We start from the raw sequence: 13,313 nt of genomic DNA, 5'->3' as shown, positions 1-13,313 counted from the left end.
CCACGGCGGCAACAGCCACCTCGACAGAGGACACAAAGAGCTGGGGGCCCAGTGAGAAGAAGGACGACAGATCGTCATTTCAATAAGCCGCCCGTGACTTACGCCTCTCTGTTTAAGAGGTTGAAGGATCTTGGATTGGTGCAGCCGAGGATGTTGACTTTGTTAAAACCTGATCAGAGGCCTGCCGGTTACAATGAGAATGTCAGGTGCGAGTTCCATGCTGGGGCACCCGGACATCATGTTGAGGATTGCAAAGCTTTTAAGCATGTGGTCCAGGACTTGGTGGATTCTAAGACAATCAGCTTTGCACCGATGCCAGATGATAGTGTTAACCCCGTGCCAAGGCATGGTCCTGTAAAAGCAAAAATGATGTCGAAAGACAAAAAGGGGATAGAGGTGACTGAGAAGGATCAGTTAAAAATGCCAATGTCCGTGGTCCCAAAACGCCCGACAAAAAATGGAGCTTTCCCTCGTGTTGATGATTGTTGTGTGGCCATCACTACAAAGGGGTGTGTAGTAATTGGGGAATCGATCCAGGGAAAGGTGAAAGTAGAAATGGATGATGTAAGGTTTAAAGCACCCAGTCTGGCCGCTGAAACCGTCAAGGTGGAAAATGCCGTTGGTGTTGAGAAAGAGAAAAAGCCGTCCATTTCTTCTTACAAGCAGGCATTGGAAGTGGTGAGAAATGGAGGGATCCCAGGCTGGGGACAGATCATAGGCATTGTAGTAAAGGCGGATACGTTTGGGATTGGTTATCGTCCAGGTCAAGACTCGTCTGAGCAGAACAGAGGACGTCGTCCGTCGTTCACCTTTGTTAGTGCCGGAATGCTAGATTCAGATCACGCCTATGCAGCGGGTAAAGAAACTGACAGTGACTGGGGAATTGATCAATGGATAAAATCGTGCGTACCAGGAAGCTGGAAGGCCTAAAAAAGATCATCACTGTTACTCATTCGGAAGAGTAATGATTTCTGTTTTGATTTTATCTGCATGAAAGCCATACGTGTTGCCCGACACGTAATGGTCCATTGTAAGGGCCACCTCATGTTTAAATTTGCACATTTCTGCATCATTAATAAATGGATGTTTTTCAGTCAAAAAGCGGTGTTCCCTGTTTTTCATTTATTTTTGCAGTTTTAAAAACAAATAAAAATGGCAATGTTTATTTTCATTTTTTCTCCTTTTTTGATTTGTCTCGTTCCGAATGCAAAAATAATTCTCCGGATCTCTTTGATAACAACTTGGTTACACCTCATATGACTTCGACAATTCGATCTATCTTGCTGAAGAAGAAGGCGAAGAAGATTGTGAGCTGCTGGAATTAACCAGGTTGTTAAAACAAGAGGAGAAGGTGATTCAGCCGCACGAAGAGCGGATTGAGATTGTTTTTCCAAGCACCGCCGAGGTCAGGAAGTGAAAATTGGAGCCGCTTCAGAGGCGAGTCAAGAGCAAAATGGTAGTCCTGTTGAAGGAAGCATGTGGATACTTTTACCTGGTCATGTCAGGATATGCCAGGTCAAGTACTAATGTCGTTGTGCACACGCTGCCATGGAGAGAAGACTGTCCTCTAGAGGAGCAGAACGCCGGTGCTACTTAGCAGAGAGCCATGGTGACTTTGTTTCATGACATGATTCATCATGAAATTGAATGCTATGCTATGACATGATAGCAAAGTCCCAAACAGAAGAGGGGGCATCTGGTGGGTCTGACCAAGTCGTTTGACCAGTGGAGATAATTCAGACTGAGGTTGAATTCGAGTAAGTACACTATCAGAGTGCGGTCCGGTAAGATGTTGGGGTTCATTGTAAGGGAGGAATCGAGGTTCATCCTGCAAAAAAAAAAAAAAAAAAAAAAATACCTGAACCGAGAAAGATAAAGAAAGAGGTTCGTGGTTTCTTAGAAAGATTGAACTACCTGTCATGGTTCACATCTCATCTAACAGCCACGTGCGAACCTATATTCAAGATGTTGAAAAAAAAGATCAAACGGTCAGGTGAAATAATGATTGCCAAAAGGGGCATTGAAAAATAAAAGAATAAGTTGCAGGAGCCTCTGATTCTGATACCTTCCGTGGAAGGAGCGATTGTTAATCTGGTACTTGACAGCCTTCGAGGAGTCTACAAGGTGTATTGGGTCAGCATGACGCGTCTTGTCGAAAAGAGCATGCAATTTATCTTAGCAAAAAGTTTACCGACTGTGAAACAATACATTCACTGTTCGAGAAAACTTGATGTACTTTGGCATAGGCTGCTCGCCGACTGAGACAGTATATGCTGGTTCATACCACTTTGTGGATTTCCGAGATGGATCTGATCAAGTATGGGTTTGAGGATCCAGCATCGACCGGACGGGTTGCGAGAAGAGCAAAATAATGTTGACTGATTTGTGATGCTTTCAGAAAGCAATCAAGGGGTGTAGTGCCTGATTACATCGCCCAGCAACCCGTTGAGTTCCCTGATGAGGACATCTCGAGGTGCTCCGATCGAAAGATTGAGAGTAGCCGATCCCGGAGGAGGGGCCTGACCCTGAATCCGAACGGATTCTGATGTCTGATGGGGAGGTTAAGGTGGATAAGCTTTTGTTGCCTAGATGACAGTTGAGTGCACCGACGGTGTGCTTGAGTAGGAAACTGGTATCCTGGGTATCGAACCTCGGTACATCTACTGGGGCAACTCCTTTCTCATTGGTATATGGAATGGAGGCGGTATTACCTGTTGAGGTTCAGATTCTCTCTTTGAGAGTCCTGATGGACGCGAAATTGCAAGAGGCTGAATGGGTAAGCACCCGGTACGAGGAGTTGAGCCTGATTGAGGAAAAGAGGCTCGCGGCCATCTGTCATGGGCAGTTATACCAGCAAAGGATGAAGCGTGCTTTTGACAGAAAGGTGCGACCTCGGGTATATCACGTAGGTGATATGGTGCTGAAAAGGATCCTTCCTCCTCAAAATGATCGGAGGGGCAAATGGACACCTAATTATGAAGGTCCATTCGTGGTCAAGAAGGTTTTCTCTGGTGGAGCCTTGTTGTTGACGACCATGGATGGCGAGGATTTTCCATCCCCTGTGAATGCGGACGCAGTTAAAAAATACTTCGTACGAATAGACCCGCTGGACGAAAAGAATAAAATAGTCCAGGCAAAAATGGGCATCCCGGCGAACCAAAAACAGAAAGAAAGGTTCGGGCAAAAATTAGGGATATAGAAGAAAAATGTACACCCGGCAAGTCGAAAACCTGAGAAGGGCGGCTTGGGCAAAAAAGGGTATCCCGGTGGACTGAAAACCTGACAGGGCGGTCCAGGCAAAAGAGGGATTGAAACGAACAACTGCGTCTAGCATGATCGTTTGCGCTTTGGTTAAAGCATCATGGATAATACCCGGTAGGGATCAATCAGAAGCGTCTTGTTCAGAAGGCAGAAAGCAAGGAGAGTCTGAGGACATATGGGGTGTAACCGAGTTGGAACTCGATGAGATCACGGGTTTCACATTGCCATTAGGATAGATTTTTCCTTTTGTGCGCAATTACCTCTTTTCAGGAATTGCTTCCTTTGTATTGCTCAATTTGAGCCACACATTTTTCCAATCAATAAAATGCATATTCAGTCAAATAATTTTGTTTTTGTTTTTCATAACCGCTTGGATTGCAAAAACATCCAGATATTTTTGATAACGAATTTTGCATTTTAAGACATACAGGTCCCTTCCAATGCATGCTTATAAGATTGAAGGCTTGAAATCTTATTTGGAAGGTTGAGTGACCCAAGTGTTGAGATCTTGACACGCCTGGGGCACGGTTTTATCTAATGATCTGTTTTGCAGGAACTGTTGGATATTTTCACTCACTTGCAGGTTGTGATGTGGAAGCTTTGTAACAGATCCCCAGAGAGTTCGCTCAGGAACGAATGAATGAAAGAATGACGGAGACGTTGAGACGTCCGACGACCCTTGAAATTAATCAAGAAGACTCTTCAAAGTCGGAAAATTGAAATTTCTGTATAACTCCCAGGAGTACGTTCTCGTCGAGCGCGGAGCGATTTGGAATACAAGATGATGGAGCAGAAAAGGTCCAGACGAGTCTGGGAATTCTCAAAAGTGGAAAGCTGATGCGAGACTGGGAGGAGGATACCATGGGTCGACGAGTCGACGGGTGTTGTACCAACTTTTCTCAATTTCCCAGCTAGGTCCCCAAGCAGAATTAGAGGACTAAATCCCCAGCAGATCCAAGGTTTGTGGACTTCCCCAGCCGAGTCGGGATGGTTATCCCGGACAGGTTTAAAACAGTGTTTTCTCAGCAGCCAGGCCCGAAGGTTGTTATCCCCGAGTGGAGCGGGTTTCAATGAAATATATCTCCAGCAGTGTTCATCCTACCAGTGGATTGGACAAGTTCCCGTAGCGGACGGATTTTTTGCATCCCCAGCTGAGTTAATTCTACCTATGGATTGGATGGGTCTTCCCCAGCGGAGTAGCATTCGTTTCCCCTAGCAGGTTCAGGATGGTTATCCCCAGCAGGTGTCGGATCGATGCTTCCCCAGTTGACAGGCCGGGAGATTGCTATTTTTCCCAGCAGAGTATCTGTAAGCGTTTCCCCAGTGAAGTCGTCAGGTATCTGTGAGGGTTCCCGAAGCAGAGTTGGGATTTATATCCCTAGCAAGTCAAAGATTGTTATATCCCCACAGAGCGTTGGTGGTGCTTATCCCCAGCAGTTTCCCGAGCGTATTGGGTGCAAAGGAGGTTCTTCCCCAACAAGGGTTACCTTATCCCAGCAGCAGCAGTGCTATTCCCCAGCAGGGTGGAGATCGGAGTATTGACGAGTTCCTCAGCAAAGTGTCTCGCGCTCCTCAGCAGAATCCCTTGAGGGGGATGCTTTTTATGCATTCATCATGTAGAATAAGCATAGCATATTGCATAGAAAAATAATAAAGCGCGTAGCATTTCCATAATTATGGAGCATTACGCAGAAAAAATCAATCATGCATCATATTGCAAGCACAAGCTAGTCTTAAGCCGTGGTTACCGTTTGAGAGGTGGTTTTACCAGAAGCAGAGGTGTTACTCCGAGGAGTTTGGCCTCATGATTTGATCAAGGGTATTTCCCCAGTAGTGCGATACTGGAGGAGTTTTTCCGTCGGGCAGAGATGGAAATGTTAGGCGATCAGCGCGACTCAAGCCGTGGTTACCGTTTGAGATTTGGTTTTGCCGGACAGTGAAGACGATACTCCGAGGAGTTCTGCATCGAGATTTTGGAGCAACAGTATTTCCCAGTCATCAGTAAGTGTCTGGTCGAGCTTTGTTTGATGCCTGTAAACATCATTGTTCGATGTCCTGTCAACATCATTGTTTGATGCCTGTAAACATCATAGTTCGATGTCCTGTCAACATCATTGTTCGATGTCCTGTCAACATCATTGTTTGATGCCTGTAAACATCATTGTTTGATGCCTGTAAACATCATAGTTCGATGTCCTGTCAACATCATAGTTCGATGTCCTGTCAACATCATTGTTAGATGTCCTGTAAACATCATTGTTAGATGTCCTGTCAACATCATTGTTCGATGTCCTGTCAACATCCTTGTTAGATGTCCTGTCAACATCATTGTGTGATGCCTGTAAACATCATTGTTTGATGCCTGTAAACATCATTGTTTGATGTCCTGTCAACATCCTTGTTAGATGTCCTGTCAACATCATTGTTAGATGTCCTGTAAACATCCTTGTTTGATGTCCTGTCAACATCATTGTCCGATGCCTGTAAACATCGAGTTTTCTCCCAGTCATTGTTTAATGTTTGGTCGAGTTTTCTTTGGTGTCCTGTAAAACATCATCGTTCGATGTCCAGTAAACGTCGAGTTTCTCCCCGGCCATCTGTCAGTGTCTGGTTGAAGATGTACCCTTTGATATGTCGCCATCAGAGTGGTGATTGGTGTTATTTCCGACGATTGCCAGCGAAGTTATCACTAGGAGAGAAGATTTCGGGGTTCAAATGCAGTGATCTGGGATCATTTGCGCGAAAGAAAAAATTCGGGGTTCAAGAAAAACATAAAAAGAAGAGATGATAATCCCGAGTGGATGTGTGGTGTTCAGGCCATGGTTATCCCTGCGTTACCATTTATTTTGGTATCCAGGTCGACGTTTTTCAAGTTGGTTTCTTCGCCGGTTCTGACAGGTGTTGTTAATTATTATCCCATCAGAGTGCAAATTGTTCGTCTGTTCTTGGTATTCAATCACTTTTCATCCTGATCATCTGAAAGCCGAGGTTGTTCATATCGACAGGTTCACAGTGGATTGAATAGGGGCAGCTGTAACACCTCAAAATTTGCCCTCCTCTCTTGGGACTAGCATTATCATTGTACATATCATTTTAGGTCATTAGGCATTTCATATTGCATATCATGTGGTTACATTGTGCAAGCCATTATCTCAAGTCTTGGTCAGAAGATGAGGAAGTCAAAGTGCAGCCTAGGGTTTTATTGACTGGTCAGTAATCATCTGAGGATGTGGAGGTCCAAATTAGGGTTTCATGATTCTCAAAGGATATTGGTCTTCATCTTGATTGCAATGATACATCATCATCATCATGGTTTGATTTCATCAAATGTTGAAGCAGATTCCTTGAGATTAGGGTTTTGACCACTGGTCAGCCCTAATCAGTTGCATTGGGCCAGTCAGGGCATAATCAGGAGATGGGGTCTATGATGGCTATGGGGTTCATTATATGATTATATGGAGATTATTGAGGCTAGGGTTTCACCCTTGAGCCATTTCATCAGGAGATTGGGGCTTAATTTGATCTATGCACTGCCAATTTCATCTGTCAGTTGAAAAAGTCAACTGTGGTCAACTGTACATGATCTGATGGATTTGGAGGTGGAAATGAGTTGGATACACTTCATTCATGTTGGAACAAGTGTTATATGACATCTCAAAGCTCAAGAATGGAGAAAATCAAGTCAGAACAGAAACTGCCAAAAATAGAAAGTGACTTGTAATGGAAGTTTCCAAAAATGGAAAGTTTTTGACCTCAAAATAAAATGTCCAAAGAAGCTTCAAATGAAAAATTGTTAAACATGAAAGTTGTAGATCTTGTTCTCACCTTTCCAAAAAGTCCAAGAACTTGAAAATCCCATGTATGGTTGGAAAATTATGGCTCAGTGAATTTCAGAAATGACCCATAATCAGGAGGCCATAACTTCCACATGGATTGTCCAAATTGGAAGTTCTTTATATGCACAAACTCCATTTGACATGTACTTTCATGGTGCATAATTGGATTTCTTCAAAAATGGTCAATGCAAAAAGTCAAATTTCAACTGGACAGTTAAATGAACCAGGGGCAAAATTGTCCAACTTGTGAAATAATTGGAATTTTTGAGTGGGGATTTTTGCAACACCTCACAAATGGTATTTGAAACTTGTTGGAATCATCATAACATGGCTAGGCTTCATGGTTTGGAAATTGGCCATTGGAATGAACTTGAACAATTGAATGCATAACCATTCACATGTGATTTTCCAAAATACACAACCAATGAGAGTGAAACAAGTTGCAACAGCTCACACATGTCATTTAGAGAGTGTGTGAGCTGTCCATGAGGTGGCAATGAGCTGGCATGTGGAAATGGCAATTTTGCCCTTTGCTTGAATTAACATTTCACTAACACATTCCATTTGGTTAATTAACATGTTTAAGCTTGGATTAAGGTGGCATATATATTCTTAATCACATTCTAATCATAACAGAATGCACCAATCCCAAAATCAGATCTCAAATTCCCTCCAAATTCTCAAGAATTCTCAAGAACACCAAAACCAAAAATTGACAAGAACTCTCTCATTTCTTGATCAATCTTCGAAATTCTTTGTGCTGCAAACTCCTCTCATCATCATCTTCAACTGTTTTGGAACATTGGATGGAAAGGAGCTCCAAATCGCAACTGTCACACATGATGCATCAATGGTGAATTGAGGAATTCGTGCACTAGAAGCGATTGCAATCGAACCTGAGCACTTCAATCACCTCACACATCATCATTCTTCAACTGTTTGGAGGAAAATCGCGCAAAGATCATCAAACTCATCGCTGCCATTTCCAGGTGCTCGATTTTCGAACTTCGTAATTTAATGATTGCTTATGTGCGTTCTGTAGCTGGTTGAACATAGAGCATCGTGATATGATTAGTTTTAGGAATGGATGAACATAGGATGAGTTATGTTGATTCGAAGCTTTGAATGTGAAACTTTAAACGATCGATCCGGTTAGTACAGTTAGATTTAGGTTGATTAGGTTATATATTCATGATCTATGCGCTGAGACCTTTTCAATGGTTATTAGTTTGTTAATTTTGGTGATGAAATGAGCAAAATCGAAATTGGAAGGTGATGATGAACATGAGCACGCGGTAGGGACGATTTTCTGGAAATTTTGCCATGTTTGATCTGCCAATTCGCACGACAATGTTCAAATGGTGTTTCCCTCCCAAAAACAACCAATGGCGAGCTGACAGCGAAAAAATGAAAGTGGACTGGTCCATGCTAATTACGATAATGCCATTAGAATAGATTTAATTCATCTTAATTAAATTAAACATTCAAATAATTCTTAAAAATTCATAATCACTTTAAAAAATTCATAAAAAATCAATAAAAAATCAGAAAAATGTAGGAATTTTTGTGTTGACTTCCTTGTTGACTGTAGAATTTTTTTGACCTATGTGTTGAAGTTGTGCATGGTAGAAATTGTGTTTGACCTAGGTTTGTTTCACATGTGCTACATTTTGATACATTCTACCATTTTGATTGTGAAATGCTCATAGTATAAAAGAAATTCTTGAAAATTTTTGTGGTAATTGTAGACTGGTTGATAATGATTTACATGTACATTTTGTGAATTTTTGATTCCTGGTGATTGAGTTATGAATTTTGGAACTTAGGTGTGACAATTGGTGTCACACCTCATTATGTCAATTTGCTGGATTTATTTGAATGACCTAGGCTTGTTAGAATGATGTGAAATTTTGCATGGATGTTCATTAACATGTTAAGATGCTATGTGAATTTTTGTGGAATTTTATGTGGCATTTTCAATTTGATTGCTATTTTTCATCTCTGTTGGTCAAATGTGCAAGCTCATGTGACATATGTTGGTAGATCTTTTGTGAAATGCTCATATGGTATTGAATGATCATGAAATTTGGTAGGAATGCTATAGACACATTGTATGACATCCCTGTTTTGGTCTCATCCATTTCTTTATTGTCTTCATGGATTTATGAATTTTTGAAGTGGCTGCATGTGTTGATGTTGTGATTTGGAGCATATAATTGTGTCTGTTTTTGTTGATTTTCATTGACATGGTTCCATTTGTCCAATTAAGCTAAAATTTGACATGCTAGACCTTGAACATGTGCTGTTTAGGTATAATTTATTTGGGGATTTTTGGAACTGTTTTGATATGGAATTGAATGCAATAGTTCTGTTTGGATGTTTGGTGCTTCATTTGAACTAGTTTGAATTGTTTTGTGCATAAAAGGAACATGATGAATGATATGGACATGGGACTAATTGTGTTGGCTTTTGTTTGACATTAATTTGACTTTGGTTGGATATCCCTTGCTGTTTAGGAATTTTTCTTGCCTTTGGACCCTAGGCTTGGCCTAGTGGTCTAGTTTCTAACATTTGATTGATTTTTCAGGATGAAAAGGTGCAATGTGTATGGAGATTGAACCAAGTCAATTCAATTGATGTTGTTTGATGATTGTACACTAACATAACTTTGTTTTGTAGGTTGTGAAGATTGGGCTTGAGCTCATAGCTTGCCTTTGTTGTGCATTAGTTTGCATAGTCTGACTGATTAACATTTGCTGTTTATTTTTGTCTGTCTGAGTACTAACTGTGTTTGACTGTTTCCAGGTACTTTTAGTTGCTCAGTTCCTTGTGAACTTTTGCTTTGCTTTGCTTAAGCAACTTGCATTGAGGTATAACTTCCTAACTTCATGTAGTCTGGAGACCCGGTCTGTTATTTGACCGGGCAAACTGTCTGAAGTCCTCCTTAAGAGGCAATGTTTGTGATTGTTTAATATTGTGCCTAAGCAGGTAAAGTCCTTAATCAAGGCAATTGGTGGAAGGTAGGGATATGCAATCTATCCCCCACTATTCAGTTGAGTCTTCTCCTTGCTCCCATTACATGGTTGTAGCATTGAGATCACAAGCCCAAGATCTTGTGCAGTGCACATTGTGTCAGAGTCTCTGAGTATAGAAGGGTTCCCCCATTCTGGACCCATGCTCATTTGTCAGAAGCTCTCCCTGGTCAGGGATAAGAGCTGTGAGGTCTGATCCTCACTTCACCTTTCATCTGCTTCACCTTAGCCTCGTAATGGCAAGGTTAAGAGCAAACCCAGCCTGTACAGATGACTTGCTGAGGCAGTCAAACCTATTGTGTGAGCCCCCTTGTTTGGTTATAGTGCGTGCTATGTGGATATCTGTTTGAGATGCTTGTTCTCATTCGATGTATGCTTGAATTATTTTGTATGCTTGTATGCTTGCTTCTTTCCTGGATAGGAGTAGTTTGCTTATGCAAGTAGGATAGAAAACTGAACTTAGGGTAACGATGCATGACAACACTAGGCTCGAGTCCAGCTCCCTAGTAGTGTGTCTTTCCCTGGTTTCTGGCTAGTAATTCAGTCCCTTTCAGGGGAACTACATCGCCCTGATCCTTGTTCCAGACGAGGTATGTAGGCAGGTGGTCGTGCGAGACCACTCCGGGCAACCTTTTTCTTTTTTGTTTGTGTTTGTTTGTTTTCTGATTGTGTGTTTGGGTTCGGATGCCGACGTAGGCCCAGTGATTGGCAGTCGGGCTCCACGTTTGCCCTTTTGAGTGTGTTTTGGTTCGGATGCTGACGTAATTCCATCAAGTGGTTGTCGGGCTCCAAGTTTGCCACCTGTTTGTTGGTTGTTTTGTGTTGTTTGGCGTGCGTGAGCCGAACTACAGTGGCTCTGATTCTTGTTCCAGACAAGATATGTAGGCATAGGATGCGACGTCCTATCGAGCTCTCTTCTCTTAACCCCACCTGCGTTCCCCGTGTGTGTGTGTGATGTTTAGCAACCTTTTCTTTATTCTAGGACGTGGATCCCGTCGAGTACGACGGACGTGAGGGGTGCTAATACCTTCCCCTTGCGTAACCGACTCCCTTACCCTTTCTCTTTGGTCGCGAGACCATTTCCTTTCCAGGTTTCTCTGAGCGTTTCCTTTCCCTATTTTGGGATAAATAACGCGCAGTGGCGGCTCTGTGTTGTATTTTTATTTGAGTCCCGCCGGTTGATTTTTCGCAGGATGCGACAAAGGGTTGCCCCCAAATCAAAATGTAACCACATGAATCATGCAATTAAAATTCACAAAAAAGACATGCATCAAAAGGGTATCAAATTCACCCATAATACCTCAAACATTCAGAGTATTCAAATTCAAAGCTCAAAGGTAATGGGAATAAGGGCAAACCTAATTGGAGAGCTTGATTGAAATTGAGTTGCACCCGTGAGGCTTACAAAACAATCTTTAGGGTTTATGTGAGGCAGAGGTGATTTTGTGCAGTTGAGTTCCCTTCAGGGTTTGGAGGCTGCTCTGAACTCTGTTAGCTCTTCTCTCACTATCTTTTTCCAGCCAGGGTAATAGGAATATAATTGCCTTTTGTTTCATTGAAACTCTGAATTTATAACCTGATTTTTGTGGACCTGTGGGCTCAAATGAGAGAGGTCCAAGTCCAAGATTTTTCTTTTATTTATTTATTTTTATTTTTTATTTTATTTTATTTTATTATTATTATTATTATTTTCGTTTTTTTTCAAAACACGTGGGCTTCGCCTAGCGAGCATGACAACTCATGAACAAACCTTTGCTCCTTCAAGATTAACGTTTTGACAGATGAATAGACCCCTGTTGGAAGTAACTCAAGTTTTTCCCTTGTGTTGACTGATCATCTAAATAGAGCCCACAAAGTGTCCTGGATGATGTTCAAGCTTCTTGGATCCGATTCCGATTGCCGTGATGAAATGCAAATGCTAAATGACCTAAAAATAAATGCATGCATGAGGTGTAAAGCGTATGCTTCCAGGAAAAATGAAAGGTAAATTTTGGGGTATTACAATGTGGTGCTGTCACCGACAAAATAGCTGCTGAAAATTTCTAGAAGCTACAATTGGGAAAAAGAAAAAGAAGTGGGCTAAACAGAGAGCGCCAGAATGAAAGAGTCCCAAAGAAGGTTGTGGAAAGTGCTCAGGCGAGGCCTGGGAGCTTCGTATCGTCGGCAAGTGTTCCTAAAGGCACTTGGGTCAAGCCTCAGGGAAAACAAGAAACCCCACAAGGGGTTGCTGCCGCTAGAGGAGGTCTAGCAATTAATTACAAGCGTGAGTTCAAGTCTGAGAAAAGGACTCATGTCTCTAAAAATTATTTGGGGAAGAACCCCATGTCGAGGACTCAATGGAGACGCTTTCAGAGGCGTAAGCAGGCCGAAAGAGAGGCTGCTAGAGGAATAGATGGAAAAGGCATGGCCAGTGGGGCGAATGCTGGAAAGAAAGTTGTTGTGAAGGTCGACACGGAAGCAAAAGAATGGATCAGGGAGTATGTCTGTCGACCAACTGAGAAATGTTCTGATGAAGTTACTGATGACTTCAATTCAAAATCTGAAGCAAGTCTGGACATCTTAGTCAACATGGTGTCAATTCTACCACAAGAATATAATTGTGTGACTGAGGTGGAGGAGTCGGTAGATGATGCCGATGCTGAAGAAATGGCTTTACACCAGCCAAGATGCTACTTTGTGCTAAATGATGGTTCTGCTGAGAGCCAAGCAGTTTTTGAAAGGCCCACAATGACTATGAAAAATCATTTGAAACCGTTGTTGATTAGGGCCAAAGTGGAAGGTGTGACTATCAACAAAGTGTTGGTAGATTATGGCGCCACTGTTAACATCATACCACACCATATTCTGAGGAAGATTGGCAAGTATGATACTGATATTAGATCTAACAACGTGGTCTTGTCTGACTACGGGGGCAAAATGAAAAGCACCATGGGTGTGATCATGGTGAATATCACGGTTGGTTCAATAACTAGACCGACACTATTTATGGTGATAGATGCCAAGCCAAGTTACAACTTGCTATTCGGCAGAGAATGGCTCCATGGTGTCGGAGCCGCACCATCTTCAACACACCAAATATTGGTGATTTGGAGAGAAGATGGAGTGGTCGAAAATATCGAAGCTGACCAAGGGTACTTCATAGATGAAATGAACAATGTCGGCAAGAAGGAATTCGAGAGAAAGC

The sequence above is a fragment of the Lathyrus oleraceus genome, chromosome 3 (assembly GCF_024323335.1).
Source record: "Lathyrus oleraceus cultivar Zhongwan6 chromosome 3, CAAS_Psat_ZW6_1.0, whole genome shotgun sequence".
NCBI classification, from domain to species: Eukaryota; Viridiplantae; Streptophyta; class Magnoliopsida; order Fabales; family Fabaceae; genus Lathyrus; species Lathyrus oleraceus.
This window is presented reverse-complemented; position numbering follows the sequence as displayed.